Genomic DNA, 17,912 nt, shown 5'->3' on the forward strand with positions numbered 1-17,912 from the left:
TTAGTATTTTAGCCTGGATCAGCAGAACTATCTTTTAGCTACTTCGCAAAATTGTTTGATTCACTCAGTGCTTTAAGATGTGCGGATAGATCAGAGTTCTCAGATAAAACACAGATTTTTTCCTACACAATCCCCAAAACAACTAGATCCCCCCCGAGAGGACGTACACCACAAAACAAAACAAAGCTGAGTTCACTAACATTTGTTTAGAAGGGAAGAAAATTCCATTTTAAGTAAATTTTTAAAATGAAGAATGGCATCGATGATAAAAGCAAGATGTATTATTCAGAAAAGTAAAGAAATCTAAGACAATAAATGCCCCCTCAAATACCTCTCAAGGGGCAGACCAGGATAATATAAATATAATATATAAATTATATAATATATAATATAAATAAAATAAAATAAAATAAAATAGATAAATAAATATATACGATATAATGTAAAGTTAAAGGTTCCTCTCGCACATATGTGCTAGTCGTTCCTGACTCTAGGGGACAGTGCTCATCTCCGTTTCAAAGCTGAAGAGCCAGCACTGTCTGAAGATGTCTCCATGGTCATGTGACCGGCATGACTAAATGCTGAAGGTGCACGGAACACTGTTACTTTCCCACCAAAGGTGGTTCCTATTTTTCTACTTGCATTTTTACATGCTTTCGAACTGCTAGGTTGGCAGAAGCTTGAACAAGTAACGGGAGCTCACTCCATTATGTGGCACTAGGGATTCAAACCTCTGAACTGCTGAACTTCTGATTGACAAGCTCAGAGGTCGTAACCACTGAGCCACTGTATACATTTGTGTGTGTGTGTGTGCGTGTGTGTGTGTTTCTGTTGAGCTTTTAATGAAGAACCCTGGCTGTCAGATTTTAATCCTGCCATCCCGTTTTATTGCAGTGCAATTTTTAAAAAAGATCTTTTTATTCTTTTTGTCATTATGGTCACATTGGAGCCTTTACTGATTTTACTTTGATCGTATATCATCTCAAGCACATTTTGAGTGGAAGAATGATAGATAAATATGCCAAACTAAAAGAGTCTCTGGACCGTGATAAAAAGGGAGGGGACATACACTAACCATTTTAATCATCCGCCACTGATCATTTGCAAGACTTGTTCTCGGCTGCATCATCTCCTAGGGAAGGGAATGGGACCGTGGCCTCAGTCAGGGATGCTCTCTAACACAGGACAAGGCAAACTATAAAAATGGGGTACCATTCTCTCCTCCCCAGGTTTATTTGGATACATCTTTTTATCAAGCGTCCTCACCCTTCACTCTTTTTTTTCTCTCTGCAGTTTTCTGCTTCCTCTCTCTGGATCTTTTCAACCAGTACTTCTAAACCTCTTCTAGAATTTATCCATCTCAGAGGTTGTCCCCAAAGCCCAGCTTACTTTCATATTAATGCATAACATTATTCCATCTACTCTTCAAGATTCCACCTAAGCCTCCATTAAGCAAAAAAGGCATGACTAATGGTTATCTACCTACCTACCTACCTACCTACCTACCTACCTACCTACCTAATTACCTACCTACCTACATATTTACCATCTGCCTGCCTGCCTGCCTGCCTACCTACCTACTTACCTACTTACCTACCTACCTAATTACCTACCTACCTACATATTTACCATCTGCCTGCCTGCCTGCCTACCTGCCTGCCTGCCTACCTACCTACCTATCTACCTACCTACCTACCTACCTACCTACCTATCTAATTACCTACCTACCTACATATTTACCATCTGCCTGCCTGCCCGCCTGCCTGCCCGCCTGCCTGCCCGCCTATCTACCTACATACCTACCTACCTACCTACCTACCTATTTACCTACCTACCTACCTACCTATCTACATATTTACCATCTGCCTGTCTGTCTGCCTGCCTGCCTGCCCGCCTATCTACCTACCATCTACCTACCTACCTGCCTGTCTGCCTGCCTACCTACCTACCTACCTACCTACCTACTTACCTACCTACCTACATATCTACCATCTGCCTGCCTGCCTGCCTGCCTGCCTGCCTGCCTCTCTGTCTGTCTGTCTGTCTGTCTGTCTATCATCTATCTATCTATCTATCTATCTATCTATCTATCTATCTATCTATCATCTATCGTGTTTTATGAATCAATATGTTTGAATGATGTACATGTGATAAATAAATGGAGAGGGATGGGCAACCGTTCTACTTTTATTTAGAGGCTCAATGCTCTTAGAGGCTCACTGGTGATGCCTGAACCTCAACTGATCTCCATAGAGATTTTGTGGACTTTGATCTGAACATTTTCTCATGCCCATTTCCAGAGAGATATTAGGGGCTCACAGACTAACTTGTATATAAATGAAGGGAACACAGGTCAGTATGGATTTTCTCCATTTGTCCCAGAAATAAATAATTAATGATCATTGCTATGTAATGAATGCCTATGTACATATTATTAACTAATAGATTAAAATCCAGTCCATGGAAGTTGGCAGAGTTTCTCCTAGAGACAAAGTTTGGGTAAAGGGTGGTAAATAACTTAGCTGAAAGTTACACGCAATGAATTCAGCTCTACGAACATTCGTATGAATATTTCAATCAGCTTAGCTCTGTTAGACAGAAATATGTAGAGTTATATGAAAATACTGATGGAAGCTTCCTTCCGTAAAGGCTCTCAAGGAACTCCAGGTTTACATTAGTCTGTGACCATAAATTCTTTCTATATACTCAATTATCAGATTTGGCCTCTTCAGAATCTACGCCTCACTTCTGCTAGCAGCAAATTTTTATTTACGGTTTTTTAACCTTGAAATTTAAGGTTTGACTGCTGAACCTCAGAGACAACTAGATTTTAAATATTTATTTTCCAACTAGAAATGGCCCATTCGAGATTAAATTGTGGAATACAGTGGAACGCATTTGGAAAGGTGCAAATTATTCAAGACAGGCCGTTTTACCCCAGATAGAGTAGATCTCAGAGGACTACTTAGAGCTGCTGTGGTGGCGCAGTGGTTAGACTGCAGTACTGCAGGCTACTTCTGCTATCTGCTGGCTGCCTGCAATTTGGTAGTCCGAACCTCACCAGGCTCAAGGTTGTTCAGCCTCCCATCCTTCTGAGGTGGGTAAAATGAGGACCCAGATTGTTGGGGGGCAATAGGATAACTCTGTAAACTGCTTAGAGAGGGCTGTAAAAGCGCTGTAAAGTGGTATGAAAGTCTATTAATGCTGAGTAATTTTGCATAGCTGCATTTTATCATCCTAATTTGTTTGTAAGATGTCTTTTCTAGTCAGAATGATCACCTGGATGGCAAATAATGTTCCTCCCCCAATGAATATGTTTATATCAAATGTAACCCTAAAACATATGAAGAATAGTTAGAGGAATTGTGTATGTCTAGTTTAAAGAGAAGAAGGACTAGCGGTGACATGACAGCTGTGTTCCAATATCTAAGGGATTTCCACAGAGAAGAGACAGTCAATCTGTTCTCCAAAGCACCTGAGGGCAGGACAAGAAGCAATGGATGGAAACTAATCAGGGAGAGAACCAACCTAGAATTTAGGAGAACTTTCCTGACAGTTAGAACAATTAGTCAGTGAAATCATCAAAACTGTTAAAAAGCGAAAGTTGGAATATTTCAGACATGCAATGGAACACCTGGAAAAATACGACATACTTCACTTAATCCTCCAGGGAAAGATTGAAGGCAAATGAGGTCCAGGAAGAAGAAGAAAAATCATGGCTTCAAAATCTATGATAATATAAATCAAAATAGAATATGCTTTTGCAGGCTTTGTTAGGAAGTTCCTCGCATATTGTCATCTAGTGATTGCAATTGAAATAAATAAACAAAGCAATGTCCCAGAGACAAATAAATCTATGTATTAAATAATACGGAATTCAGGGCTTAGAATAATATCTTCCCCAAACATCTTTCCCAACATAAATCTTTTTAAATTATCCAACTACCGCATAGTAGTCAACAAATAGGCTTTGAAATTAATTTTCAGGAGTGTTTCAGATCTGCAGAAATACTGCTTCTCCCTATTCTTCATTAAAAGAGGCTGACTTTTACCAGATGTCGACATGAGCCTGAAGAAAAATTGCAACTTTAAGGAATCATTAAAATTAATGTGACTGTTAAAGCAGCAGTGCCTTCATTCCTGGATATTACAGGAAGTTTAGCTTCTTTTGTTCATTTGTTTTGTCATTATTTCATCTAATAGAACAAAGAGAAATTAATGAAACAACAGGAATAGAAAAGGAAGGAAAGAAAGAAAGCCAAATGCCAAAATTATGCATATATATTCCTGCACCTTTATACGCAACTGTTTACATAAAAGATGTTGATAGTTTTGTAATTATCCATATAAAATCTCAATTCATTCAGACATTGCAAAAAACATCATGCCTTCGATTCACCGAGTAATGCTAGCTATAAATTTATCTTTCCAATGTTGGAAGTCTCGTCTCTCTACAAAAGAGACAAGCAGAAAAACATCTACTTCTGTTGTCCATTTGTCAATCTCCATCGAGTTCCATACGGACTCTAAGAATATTAAAAACTGCCCAAGATTAAGATACGCAATTGTATCTTTCCAGAATACAATCATTGTAGCACATCACATAAACATGTATGAGTGAAGCATTAGTGTTGTATCTCCAACCACACAATGTTTTGCTCATTTTCTTCTACCAATTCAGTGGCGTACAATAAATCTGAAATAATACTGTCTTTGTTGAATAAGCCATAATCTAAAATCTATTGAAATGTGCTGAAATATGAATGTGAACATTAATATGATTTCCCATTGTTTAGAAACAATAGGGACCTTAATGTCTTATTATATTCAACCTTTCCAATTGATTTATGGAGAACAGGTACTTATAACAAACTAAATTTAGGTCATTTGTCTCATGGTATTTAGTAATCACTTCTAATATAGCACATTTTTCTGAAGCTAGTCCAAAACAAGATGTCAATAAATACTTAAGCTTTACATAGTGCCTATCAATGGCAACAAGGATATAGTACTTACCCATAAAGTATGATAACATTTCTAATTATCATCCAATAATTGTCCTAAGATAAAAAAAAAAATCCCAGTATGCATTCAAAACTTTCACAAAACACAATCTGAGGCCTTGTTTTGTTTTGTTTCAATGTTAAGGTCAATTAAGATCCACGTGTCAGTTTGATATGAGAAAAAATGATCGATGGGCAATTTTCCTGAAATAGTATAATGCAGATTTTAAATTAATGCGATGGTGATCTGAAATGTATCTCATCTAATACACTGAACAGTTCAATTAATTAAAGATTCTATTTAGGAAGATTGCAAAAGTGCACAAGAAAAACAATTACCCTAACTGAAGCTATCCAAAATTTGGTAAGTTCTCAAAGGATTTCAGTGGTACAGTTTGATAAACTCAAGTCCCATCTTTACCTGACAACTGCTTATTACCTGACATCAGGCATGGTGGTGCAGTGGTTAGAGCACAGTAATTGCAAGCTGACTCACTGTTCACTGCCAGGAGTTTGATCCTGACCGGCTGAAGGTTGACTCAGCCTTCCATCCTTCCATCCAACAAGGACCCAAATAGTTGGGGGCAATATGCTGGCTCTCTAAAACCACTTAGAGAGGGCTTTAAAGCCCTGTGAAGTGGTATATAAGTCTAAGTGCTATTGCTATTTTTCAAAGGTGGTTTGTTTTAATGAGTGCCAATGAGGTGACTATTGGAAGATCTAAAATATCTTTTAAATGTTAAAGACATATTATCAAGCAAAAATATATAACTGTATATGATGGCATATAATCCTTCAAAACAAAGAGAGGTCAAGGGTATCTTCAGGGTATAGTCAAAAAAGTCAAAATTCAATCCATCCACCAATCCATCCATCCATCCACCCACCCACCCACTCATCCATCCCATTAGAAACTTCCTAGAGTCCAATATAGGCGATTATACACATTTCATTTAAAAATATGTATTTTTTTTAGACAGGCTGCCTTTTTCCCCAACTAAATCATGTGCCACTTTAAATATGTGCCAGAATGCATAATTAACAACATAAGTAAACTTGTAGCTTAGTTTTTGAAATGTTTTTTTTCACAAAACCCTATTTCAAATTTCAGTGATATGAATAAGGCTTGTAAAATTTAAAGAGGTTTAATAAAGTTCCATGGCTCGAGTCAAACTCAGTTTCATTGAGGGCCACTTCAGGGTTGTGTTTGACCTTGAGGGGGCATGACCGAGGTGGGCGTGGCCAGCTTGACATCATCCATGTCGGGGATGCCTGTGGAGGCCCGAGAACTCTGCCAGCGACAACGGGCTCCTGATCTCCGTTTTCAGCTGTGATGGCCTCCTGCAACCCTCTGCCAGCAAAAATGGAGCTTGGATCTGTTAAGTTTGACACCTGCTCTAGACAAATGAAAAAAAAAATAGAGCACTCAGTGGTGGGATTCAATTTTTTTTACTACAGGTTCTGTGGGCGTGTCTTTGTGGGTGTGGCTTTGTGGGCATGGCGGGGGAAGGATACTGCAAAATCTCCATTCCCCCACCCCACCCCACTAACCTGCTTTCTAGCTCCATTTTCCTAATCAGAGCAACAAAAGAAGATCAGCAGGGGCGGGGCCAGCCTATTTGCCGGTTCTTTGAATTACTCAAATTTTCTGCTACCGGTTCTCCAGAACCTGTCAGAACTGGCTGAACACCACCTCTGAAGGCACTAGATTGCATGGAAGATGTGTCTGACAAGGGAATCATGTTTGATCCATCATGTTGCATAAACTGCACGATCTGATATTTACTGAGGCCACATAAAGCCCTACAATCTGGAACTTTGATTCATGACCCAGAATTTTCTTTGGTGGGATTAGAAGGGCAAAGAAATTGAGATTGGCTCCTTCTGTCTGAATTTTTCTCTGCACAATTTTTGAAGTAGTTTTTGTTTTAATTTGAAATCCTTACAATGGTGGCCAATGTCGAAATTGCAGGATGGATACAAAAAACAGGGAAATCTGGAAGTTGAAATTGATGCGAGGTCCAAAACAAAGAGCATCATGATTATTTAAATTGTCCCCATTTAATTACTTACAGCATCAGAGACCTTTTCTCCATCTGCCACAGTGAGTTAAAGGGGTAAAGTTCAGTCTCTGGAATTAACAGAATAATAAAGTTGGAAGGGACTTTGGAGGTCTTCTACTCCAAGCTCAAGCAGGAAACCCCACACCACAGGTGTCAAACTCGATCACGTCACATGATGTATGATGATGTATGGTGACATTTTTTGCCTTTATGGAGCCGGAGTGGATGTGACCTATGCATGATGCATCCGGCCTATGGGCCGCCATTTTGACAGGCCTTCCCTATTGCAAACAAATGGCTGACCAATCTCTTGTTAAAGACCTCCAGTGTTGGAGCACCCACAACTTCTGGAGGCAAATTGTTTCACTGATTGTTCTGTTAGGATGTTTCTCCTTAGTTCTAGGTTGGTTTCTCCCATGATTAGTTTCCATTCATTGCTAATTCATCTCACAAACGGGCTGATTTCCTTAATCAAGTTTTTTAGACCTGCAACCATTCTTTCCCTCTACTCTGGAATTGCTAGAGTTTAGGTGTCAGTAAAAGAAGGTGAGATGCAGGTATACTTAATGAGGATTAAGTATCTAGTAGGACCTGGAGATGTGCTTCCACAAAAGAGGGAAATGATTATTTGACTGGGGTTAGAGGTTGAACTTTGCTATCTCACAGCTTGCAATAGTAAATAAGAAGCACTAACTTGTCTAAATAGCTCCTCTTTCAGGCATTCACTGAAAAATACAGGTTAATCGCAGTCCAGTGGTTTGCCTTTAGCCTTCAGCCTCAGAATTTCCCAGTGGTTACTAATTTAAGTATTAAGCAGGCCTTGCCCTGCTTAACTTCTTAGGCCAAAGGAATTGATTCTGCCACTTCTTTAAAAAAATATTTTTAATGGTCTTATCTCATTGCTGCTGGCCAAAGACCATGAGTAAGTATGAATGTGATGGGTATGCAAATAACTCACCAAGAGAAACAATAGCACAATGTTTGAAATAGAATAGAATAGAATAAAATAGAATAGCAGAATTGGAAAGGACCTTGGAGGTCTTCTGGGGCAAATTGTTCCACTGATTAATTGTTCTAACTGTCAGGAAATTTCTCCTTAGTTTTAAGTTGCTTTTCTCCCTGATGAGTTTCCAACTGTTGCTTCTTGTTCTACCCTCAGATGCTTTGGAGAATAGCTGGACTCCCTCTTCTTTGTGGCAGCTATTGGAACTCTGCTATCATTTCACCCCTGGTCCTTTTTTTTTCATTAAGCTAGACATACCCAGTTCCTGCAACCATTCTTCAAATGTTTTATCCTCCGTCTCCTAATCCTCTTTGCTGCTCTTCTCTGCACTCTTTCTAGAGTCTCAACATCTTTTTTTATAGTATGGTGACCAAAACCGGATGCAATACTCTAGTGTAGTCTTGCCAAGGCTTTAAAGAGTGGTATTAGTACCTCACATGATCTTGATTGAATTAATGCAACTTTTCTTCCTTGTTTTTTGGCCTGTGATGTTTCGGTTTCCTTCTATCCACAAGTCCCTATTTTCAGTTGCAACTCACAAATAATGAGCAATTTGCTATCTCAATCTGGGTTACATTGATTCAGAGATTCTGGAGGGAAATCATTTGTGGGTCAGATCCCTCTTTCATGATGCAAAATGTAGAGTAGAATTTGAATAGCAGAGTTGGAAGGGACCTTGGAGGTCTTCTAGTCCAACCCCCTGTTTAGTTCGGAAACCCTACATCACTTCAGGCAAATGGTTATCCAACATCTTTTTAAAAACTTCCAGTGTTGGATGATTCACAACTTCTGGAGGCAAGCTGTTCCACTGATTAATTGTTCTAACTGTCAGTAAATTTCTCCTTAGTTCTAAGTTGCTTCTCTCCTTGATGAGTTTCCATCTGTTGCTTCTTGTTCTGCTGTCATGTCACCTCTGCTCCTTCTTTTCATCAAACTAGACATACCCAGTTCCTGAAACTGTTCTTCCTATGTTTTGGCCTCCAGTCCCCTAATCATCTTTGTTGCTCTTCTCTGCCCTTTTTTTAAAGAGTCTCCACATCTTTTTTACATCGTGGCAACCAAAACTGAATGCAGCATTCCAAGTCTGGCCTTACCAAGGCAGGTTTAATCTACTTTAATTTCCTGCATACCGAAGAGGCAACTGTATTTCACAGAGTTTCATATTTCAAGAATTTTATTGTGGGTGACTCCTATATAAGTTAGAAGCACTATAACTGACTTTCTTCCAGTAAAACCAGGTGTCAGAAATAACCAGATCAGCAAACTAAGCACCAAATATCTGATAGGGAAAGTAAAAGGCTTACTGATATGTACCAGGGCATCCTGCAGAGGCTTAAAAACTGGATATGTTTGTATGTTGCATTTTCTTTTTCAAATATGAGGTTGTGCCTCCAGATAGATAGTATGCTATCATGTACATTCTGTTTTTCTGTATGAATAAATGAGTAACATCATGAAGGAAAGAAGCAACCAGAAGCATTATCATTATAAGGAGGGAGGGAGGGAGGGAGGGAGGGAGGGAGGGAGGGAGGGAGGAAGGAAGGAAGGAAGGAAGGAAATAAATTACATTATCTGTCTGGGGATTATTAAGAAATAAACCAGAACACAGTAGGAATCACTTTAAAAGCATTTTCAAGTTTAAAAACCAAAAGTAAAAAAGAACAAAAAAAAAGAAAAAAAAAGAAAAGATACAAAAGCAAATACAAAACAGATAAAAACACAAACAACATAACAAAATAATATGATTTTACAGCTCGCCGTATCAGCATTTATATTCTGCTTTTGTAGTTTACTATTCAGTTATTGCCTTCTCATAGTTCTTAACGATTCTAATACTAATGCAATAATTATATAATTATATAATGCATATAATCAGATTTTACATACATACATTTTTCTTCATAGTATAATCAATCATTTTTAAATCTTTTATTTCTTGTTTTGGCTTCTATTTTCTAGCCACTTGTACAGTCTACTCAAATTTTATAATAGTCCGACTCTTCTCTTTCTTTTAACTCCATAGTCATCCTGTCCATTTCAGCACATTTGGGTATCTTCCTAATTACCATTTTATTTGGGGAGGTAGTTTTTTGTTTTGTAGGAATCACTGAAGGAGATTTCATAAAATGCCACATTCCAATCATGTATCTGGCTTGTTGGTTCCTATGAAAGTTTCCAAGCATAGGATCATCATTGATAAGCCAGAATAGATTCGAAAGAACTCTACGTTGATGGTATGTTTGTAGCATCTCAAAACCAAAAAGAATCCAGGTGTCAGGGCTCCAATTAACACCCTTAACAAAAGAAGACTCTGAGTCTTGAGTTTCCTCAAGTTCCATTTTATGAGAGATGTCATATTGGCACATCTGGGAAAATCCGAATCTGAAAGCTTCCAAGTTTTGCCCACCCAAACAAAAGTCCAAGTCCCTGCACAGCACCCACATCTCCATCCCATGGTCCAATCAGGCACCCTCCAAAACTGGAGATGCTTCCCAGTCACCTTATTGCAGCCGCAGGGCAAGACGGCCTTGACTCTTTGAGAAAGGAATGTTATTTTGACTATATATCTCCCATACTCCATATAATCCCCTCTCCCAATTTCCCACAGCATTAAATGTGGCAGGTCTGAAGGCCCAATGCAAAAGATGGCTTCCAGGCCTGACTCCCTGGAGCTTTCCAAGGAGTACAGTGTGTGAAATGCATTGTTTATATAATTGTTTCATTGAATCAGTCTGGGTATTAATTAACGCTGGAATGTGATTCCTTGAGGTTTCAAAAACAGTGTCTCTCTCAAAAATCATGAAACCTTCCTCTGTACATTGATTAATAGGGATATTTCAAAATAATTGCCCCTATACGATGCTTCGATTTCAAGTATTTTTTTGAAATCTAGACGCCAGATTCAAAACAGTGGCTTCTTTTGGGCACGTTTTCTGTAACCACAGTGAAAAATTCGATGAGATACTTGAATCACAGCCCTGAATTATCTTTCAATAGCGCCTCTGAATTCAGCCAGAATAAACATATCTACTTTAATAAGCTGCATGACTGAAGGGAAAGTCCTAAAATAAATTCCAGAGAGAGCAAGTCATTCCAACAAGACTCGGATGCTCTTTTGTTGTTGTTAAGGATGCTAGATTTATAATTAGCATCTGTTTTTTATAACTTCTCTGCACTGGTCTGGCTGGAAAGTTATGTAATTCTCGTTTGAACTCATCAATGACCTCCAGCTGAACTGATCTACTTTACCCTCTCATTAGCTTTTCCATGTGTCACTCTCCTCTGTTTTAGAGCCACACTTTTCCTTTTGCTTATTGAATAGCTGTATGTCAAAGTGTAAAGTACATTTATAGTTCCTTTGATGAAATAATTCCCGTTATGTCACCACTTTATTTGCAATGGCTTCAGAGCCTCTTTTTCTCATTCAAGCTGGTTCAGGACATCTTGTTCCTCCTTAACATAGATTAAATATTATGCTACTACAGAGGAGTAGTGTTAATCGGTGAGTACAATGATAAATTGTTCTCTTACTCGATGAAAAGGGTATCCAATTCGATTTCATTTAGGGCTGCATCAGGGTTGGGTTTGACCTCAGGGGCTGTGTGTGCAGCCAGGGTGGGCATCAGGGGTGAGTTGCTAAGTTGCTACCTGCATTACTGCTCGTTCAACGTGCAAAAAATGTGTGTGTGCATTTGCATCTAAACGGGTCTACGCATGCACACATTAGAAAAAGGGAAAAAAATTAAATTCCTGCAATGGAGATTGTTTTGCGCATGCACAGAACCAGAAAATCAAGATGCTGCCACCGCCGATAGAAGATGTTCATGGGCGTGGCAGGCTGAGTTACTACCAACTCGACCAAACCGATCCGAACTGGTAGGAACCCACCTCTGATGGGCATGGCCAACTTGATGTCACTCATGTTGGGGGCGCCTGTGGTGGCCTGAGTGCTCTGACATCAAAAACAGGCTCCTGAGCTCCATTTTCAGCTGGGATGGCCTCCTGCAGCCCTCTGCCAGTGAAAACGGAGCTCGGGAGAGCCACCTGCAGGCCTCCCAAGCCCTGTTTTCAGCTGCAACTGCCTCCTGCAGCCTTCTGCCAGTGAAAACAGAGCTCGGGAGAGCCACCTGCAGGCCTCCCAAGCCCTGTTTTCAGCAGCAACTGCCTCCTGCAGCCTTCTGCCAGTGAAAACGGAGCTCGGGAGAGCTACCTGCAGGCCCCCCAAACCCTGTTTTCAGCTGCAACTGCCTCCTGCAACCCTCTGCCAGTGAAAATGGAGCTCCGGAGAGCCGCACGTGGCTCTCTCGAGCTCCATTTTCACTGGCAGAGATACCACAGGACAGTCCTTCATTGTTTCTGGGGTGGCCCTATGGGCCAGATCTAAGCACCCCATGGACCAGATACAGGCCCCGAGCCTTGAATTTGACAGCCCTGCTTTCTGGTAACTCTCTTTTTTCTACAATGTCTAACCAGATACCTACAGAACTACAAATCATAATCATATTTTTCTGTTTTATGCAAAAAAAAATCCACATGAGTTTTCAGTCAGCAATAAACATAAACTTATCTCACAAATGAAAGCATATATACGTGTTCGAGGATAATGCTGCAGGATCCAATCACCGGGTCCAAGTGTTAAACTTTTATCTCAACAGTAAATTTAGCCATCCTAGCAACCTCCGTCATTTTCACCAACCATTCCTTGGTTGTGATAATGCTGATTTTTTTTCTATTTCTGTGACTACGATAATCTCAGTGCAATTATCATGTAAAAAAAAACCACACCAAAATTCCAGTCTTCTTCTACCACTCTAACCCTTCTCCACTTGTGGGTACATTTTGCAAGTATCTGAGTATGCTCGGAATACTACTTATTAGAGAACAAATGGATACATACATGTTCAAAGGAACTGTAAGGGACCAAAGCAGTTGTATTAAACCTTTGAACAATGTGGCTCAGAAGTGCATAGAGTATTTTGAACAAAATCTCTTCTCTTCTCAGGGGCTGCTACAAAGAAGAGGGAGTCAAACTGTTCTCCAAAGCTCCTGAGGGTAGGACAAGAAGCAATTGGTGGAAACTAATGAAGAAGAGAACCAACCAAGGACTAAGGAGAAATTTCCTGACAGTTAGAACAATGAATCAGTGGAACAACTTGCCTCCAGAAGTTATGAATGCTCCAACACTGGAAGTTTTGAAGAAGATGTTGGATAGCCATTTGTCTGAAGTGGTGTAGGGTTTCCTGCCTAAGCAGGGGGTTGGACTAGAAGACCTCCAAGGCCTCTTCCAACTGTTATTCTATTCTAAGGAAGGAAGGAAGGAAGGAAGGAAGGAAGGAAGGAAGCTTCCCTATCAAGTAAGTCTCACCAAGTTATACCTCCTCTAGGTAGAATTTTTAATATTGCTGGGAACCAAGCTATGATTATGACACGGAACAGAGAACAGAAGTCTCTCTGGGTTTTCCACTTCACATGTCCCTCATGTGATTTTACTGGCTTTCATGTCTTTCTGTGGTTCACTGCCTTTTCTATTGAAGAGGTTGGCAAGTTATAAAAATCAGCCTACATTATTCCTTAGAGTGTTGTAATTTTGCTTCTTAACTGTTAAGACATTAGATTCCCAGTGATACTTTTAAGCTGTTTCTCTGCCCTTGTATAACGAAGAAGTGGGGAACAGACTGTCAGGATAGTCATGCAGTCAAAGAAGGGGCAGGATGAAATTCTTGACCTACATAATCCAAGTTCTGAATTGGATGCAGGACGACAATTTTCCCCGCTTCTCTGCTGAGATTCTCTACAAAAGTCGATATTGCTCTTCCGCATCATAAGTACGGAAGCAAAGACCTTGAACTTCAGTTGGCTATAATTCAAAAAATACAATTTAAAAAAGGACAAAGCCTTTAAAGAACAAAGAGTAGTAATTTATAGAATATCTGTCCTTTGGGCCATGATGGAGTTACTAATACCCAGATGTAAGAAAGAATCTCATTTGCATGCAGATTCCCAGATTTGAAAGTTAGCTTCTGCTTTGCAAGTCTTCATCCAGGTGGACAGTTCATTCCGTTATGTAGTAATCTGTTGTTAATTTTAAAGAAGTAGCTTTTGAGAACATTAACATTATGAGAAGAAAAATTATCTAAAGCAAATTTAATTATTTAGCTCTATCTATCTATCTATCTATCTATCTATCTATCTATCTATCTATCTATCTATCTATCTATCTATCTATATCTACCATATTTTTCAGAGTATAAGATACATCAAGATTTTGAAGAGGCAAATTAAAAAAAAGTTTTTGCACTCTGCAGACCTCCCAAAAACGGCTCGTTTTCTATGAAAACGGCCTATTTTTTGGTCAAAAAATTGCATGCAGAGCCTTTAAGAGGCTTATAGAATGCTCCTGGGGGCTGGGGGGCAAAATGAGCAAAAAAAGCCCATTTTCCACTCATTTCAGCCCTCCCCAGCCCCCAGGAGCACTCTATAAGCCTTCTAAAGGGTATGCATGGCCATTTTAGTGAAGGGGTGGGGTTTCAGGAGGCCAAAAATGCTGTATTCAGTGTATGAGATGCACCCAGATTTTCACCCTCTTTTTTGAGGGGAAAAGGTGCATCTTATACTATGAAAAATACGGTATCTATCATCTATCTATCTATCTATCTATCTATCTATCTATCTATCTATCTATCTATCTATCTATCTATCTATCTATCTAAATGGCTCTCTGTGTGTGAGAGAGTATGTTTTAGCATAACTCTAGAACACCTCAAGCAATTTCAACCAAAGTTGGTACACAGATTACTTACTCTCTGGAAACAAATACTGTGGGGGTAAGATACCCCTAACACCCCCTGGGGGGTGTTCTGTTAAGACACAGCCTGTTGTGTCTTAAAATGGCTTCTACCGTACTGCCTTAAAGGGGCTTTTACTGTACAGCCCTGTGGAGTTTCCATGGTAACAGCTTCACAGTAGTCCAGAGGAGGGCTCCCTCTGGCAAGGAGGAAAATTCAACATTGGAAATTGCGGTGACGTTCATGGAAGGAGGGTTGGGATAAATAAATACCCAGGCAGTATCGGGTTATCAGCTAGTTTTTAATTAAAAAATAACCATTGTTATCAAACACTGATGTTTAATTGAAAAATGACAATTCCTTCTGCTATTAGATTTCCATTAAGTTCTCCTGTTGCATATTTGAGCAGTGAATATGCCTGTTTTTATTCTCACAAAATGTCAAAGAAGTAGGTTAGGGCCAAAGTACCTGTTATGTTATGAACAGCTATATATCTTTGATTTTCTTTCTTTCTTTTCTTTTTAAACTGCAGGAACAAGGAAAAGAATTTCTGTTTTATCACTTTACTTGATGATTATGACTGAAGGGGAAAAATCTTTCTCTCTAAGTAGGCTACAAAAGTTTTTAAATTTTTATTTTGTCAGTAGATGTTTTCCCTTCTACTCAGTGGTGGCTTCCTACCAGTTCAGACTTGTTCTCTGAACCGGTAATTGTTTGGTGCCCTGGATCGCTGGAACTGGCAGTGAACCAGGCCTGCCACGCCCCCAAACTGGTTCTCTGTAGGCGCCACCATTTTGTTTTTCAGTTCTGCACATGCACAGAACAATTTAAATTGTACTGTGCATGCGTGTGTAGTATGCATCAAACGTGCGAACGGCACACATATGAGCAAACTGGCAGTAGTGTCTGACGGAACCTACACCTACTTCTACTTCATAGAAATACATGGTGGGTGGTAGGAAGCAGAGAGCCATTTTGATCGTAACAAGAAAGAAAATTTGTAACAGCCAACATTTCCCAGCGGTAATTACTTTTTTTAAAAAAATACTGAAGATATAAACTGCCATTACATGCATTTAGCATAACTAAGTAGCTTGTCACAGGATAGACATTGTACAAATAAAAGTTTAGATCTCCCCAGAAAGTCACCTTGTGTTGTTGAGGAAAAATCAGGTTTAATTGGAACAAAGAAACTATCTTGAATGCTCTATATGAGTAGGATGCACACATTAAGAAAGGAAGGAAGGTTATGGAAACAAAATTAAGATCAAACCAGTGTACATACTGCATAAAGAAATAGAAAACACTTAAAATGTATTGGGCTGCAAAGTATTTCTGGTGTTTTATTTGGTAGTGTAATGAACAGATCAACATGCTTCCCTTGTATATTATTGTTCTTCGTGTCTGGAAATCAGATTTATAGTGTTCATTTTCCACACCTGATGGAAAGGACTACAAGTATTCCACTCTGAGGGATTTCTACTACTACCTCCATAACTTTTGTGAGGTCATTTTTAAATTGTCAGTTCTGAAGACCACTTTAGAGTATATTTGTTCTTTTAATAATTAAGGTTTTCCTCAGTTTAAGGTCCATTCTTAGTTACTGTATGGAGAAGTCAGTTTAGATCAGGGCTCTCCAAATTTGGCAACTTTAGTACTTGTGAACTTCAACTTGTGGACTTCTGGGAGTTGAAGTCTACAAGTCTTAAAGTTGCCAGGTTTGGTGACTACTGGTGTAGGAGGGAGACAGAGAGACAGAGAGACAGAGAGAGAGAGACAGAGAGAGAGAGAGAGAGAGAGAGAGACAGACAGACAGAGAGAGACAGAGAGACAGAGAGACAGAGAGACAGAGAGAAACAGACAGGCAGAAAAAGAAAGAGGGAGAGAGAGAGAAGAGACAGAGACACACACAGAGAAAGAAACAGAGACACAGAAAGACAGAAAAAGAAACACACACACAGAGAGACAAAGAGACAGAGAGACAGACAAGAGAGGCAGAAAAAGAAACAGAGAGAGAGAGAGAGAATGAAAGAGAGGGACAGAGAGAGGGAGATGGAGATAAAGAGAGATTTATTCCAGGCTACCCTATCCCTTTTAATATTTTTTTGGTGTTCTTCTATTCAATTGGAAAGCAAATCTAACCCTGTTTCACTTTTTAAAGGTTTGCTTGCTGAGTTTCTATTCTGCATCAAAACACCAATGTGAGGTGAATATTCATTGAATCAATAAATCATTGATGAATGGTCCCCATTGCATATTTCTTCCTGATAATAGCTTATAAACCTTCTAATGTTAAACATCGATTGCTTGATTTTCATACATTGTTGGATTGCATTGTTATACTTTGTACTGTACTCTTTAACACAATATTGCTTCTTTTGAAAGCATTTTAAAAGATATTTTCAGAGAAATTATATTACCGTTCTATAATAAATTGAAATGAAGGCTTATCTATAGTAATAATCTGCATGATCAATGCAGTTTATTCCAAATTAAAGAACAAGATTTCATGTTTCTTTTTCTTTTGTTGTTGTTGATAAAATGTGTTTGGAGTTTGAGGAATGAATTCCTAAAAGTTCCTTGGAAAAAGACTTCAGGGCCAGAAAAGAAGGTAATTCTGTCATGAAACAAAACCCTTAAGATAAATATAGGGAAATGCTTTGATTTGTGTGTTTTTTTAAAAGAGAAAAGTGCTTTGATTGCAGTATTGCAGGCTGACTCTGCCCACTGCCAGGAGTTCGATCCTGACAGGGCTCAAGGTTGACACAGCCTTCCATCCTTCTGAGATCAGTAAAATAAGAGCCCAGATTATTGGGGACAATATGCTGACATTGTAAACTGACCATAGAATGATGTACAGCAGTGGTGGGATTGAGCCAGTTGGCACCTATTCGGGAGAACCGGTTGTTAACTTTCTAAGCAGTTGGGAGAAGCGGTTGTTGGAAGAAATCTCATTCTGGTTCCCCCTCCCCCCCTTTATAGGGCTAATCCTGTAAGGAAGGCAGGAAGGAAACTTTCTGGTGTTGTTTCTAATCTTTATTGCCCTGCTTACAGAAAC

This window comes from Natrix helvetica (genome assembly GCF_964273705.1).
Source record: "Natrix helvetica genome assembly, chromosome: 3".
Classification (NCBI taxonomy): domain Eukaryota; kingdom Metazoa; phylum Chordata; class Lepidosauria; order Squamata; family Natricidae; genus Natrix; species Natrix helvetica.